Source organism: Nelumbo nucifera, chromosome 1, assembly GCF_055504915.1.
Source record: "Nelumbo nucifera cultivar China Antique chromosome 1, China Antique-T2T, whole genome shotgun sequence".
In the NCBI taxonomy this organism is placed as follows: domain Eukaryota; kingdom Viridiplantae; phylum Streptophyta; class Magnoliopsida; order Proteales; family Nelumbonaceae; genus Nelumbo; species Nelumbo nucifera.
The window spans coordinates 103,433,328-103,435,042 of NC_142649.1; the positions used below are offsets into that span (position 1 = coordinate 103,433,328).

Sequence of the window (1,715 nt, forward strand, 5' to 3'; positions counted from 1 at the left end):
TTTACCCCCGGGAAAGCATGCCATTGGCTCAAAATGGGTGTACAAAGTCAAATTTAAAGCAGATGATTCTGTTAAGTGGTATAAAGCTCGCCTTGTCACAAAGGGTTACAACCAAGTTGAAGGGTTAGACTACCACGGCACCTATGCTCCTGTAGCCAAGCTAGTCACTGTACGAGCTCTTATTGCTGTTGCCACAACAAAACATTGGGATTTGCATCAAGTAGATGTAAATAATGCCTTCTTGCATGGTGATTTGCATGAAGATGTTTACATGACTGTTCCTCAAGGGTTTGAACAAGGTCAACCTAATAAAGTTTACAAACTATATAAATCCCTATATGGGCTCAAACTAGCCTCTCGAATGTGGTTTGAGAAGTTCACCATCACTTTGAAGCAGTATGGTTTTCAACAATCTCTCAATGATTATTCTCTCTTCACTCTTCATCGTGATGGGCATTTTACTAGTGTAGTTGTGTATGTGGATGATCTCATTATTACTGGTGACTCTTCATCATGTATTGAAGACCTCAAGAACTATCTTTAGTCATGCTTCCCACTCAAAGATCTTGGCCCGTTAACTTACTTTCTAGGTATTGAAGTCATCACTACTCAACTGGGTATTTTTCTTTGCCAACAAAAATACATACATGACATTCGTCAAGAAACTAATATGCTGGAGTGTTGGCCCAGTCATATTCCAATGGAGCAACAGAAACATTTCCATGATGATGGCAGCCCATTACTTCCAGCTCCATCTCAATATCGACGCTTGGTTGGCCGCCTAGTGTATCTTATAGTCACACGGCTAGATTTATGCTATTCAGTGAACATCCTAAGTCAGTTCATGCATCAGCCAAGACAAGAACACATGGATGCTGCCATGAAAATTGTTCGCTATCTTCGGGCCACTGCCAACCTAGGGCTCTTTTTCTCATCTACCAATGATCTATGCCTTACTGGATATAGTGATTCGGACTGGGCAAGCTGTCTTATCGCTCGACGCTCCACCACAGGTTACATTACCATGCTTGGTACACCGGCCATATCCTGGAAAACCAAGAAACAACATATAGTCTCCCGTTCTTCAGCTGAGGCTGAATACCGAGCTATGGCATCCACAATAGCCGAGTTAATATGGTTAAAGCGCATCTTACAAGAACTTACAGTTCCATTTGATCAGCCCATCGAACTTTGTTGTGACAGTCAATTTGCTCTACATATTGCGACCAATCCGGTATTTCATGAACGTACCAAACACATTGAGCTAGACTGTCATTTTGTTCATGAGCAAATCATCAACAACACTTTTCACACTTCTCATTTGCGAAGCACACAACAGCCTGCTGATTTGTTTAGAAAGGCACTTGGCACTGATCAATTTCATTTCCTCATACACAAGTTGGGCATCCAGTCCCTTCATGCTTCAACTTGAGGGGGCGTATTATCGCATATGTCAGTTAAACAAAGTATCGGTTAAATAGCTGGAAGCTTGCCAGATGCATTCTCCCCTCTTAGCTCCTAGCCAGCTGTAATTTCGTTATTTACCTTGTATAAATTCCCATGTATATTGAATAAACTACAAATTGTTCCTTTCATTTTTAAATATCAAAATTGCTTCAAAGGCAACTGATAAATTTAGAGATAGCGAAAACGAAACCTTAAATGATTTGCGGCTGTCATCATCTTACCACAACTCATTTTGCGATGGATTGGCC

The 1,715-nt window shown here is 41.0% G+C and overlaps 1 pseudogene; it reads left to right on the forward strand.

Annotated features, from left to right (window-relative positions):
- The first annotated feature begins 700 nt into the window (after positions 1–700).
- On the forward strand, positions 701–1,432 carry LOC109115501 (secreted RxLR effector protein 161 pseudogene; annotated as a pseudogene).
- The last annotated feature ends 283 nt before the right edge of the window (positions 1,433–1,715 follow it).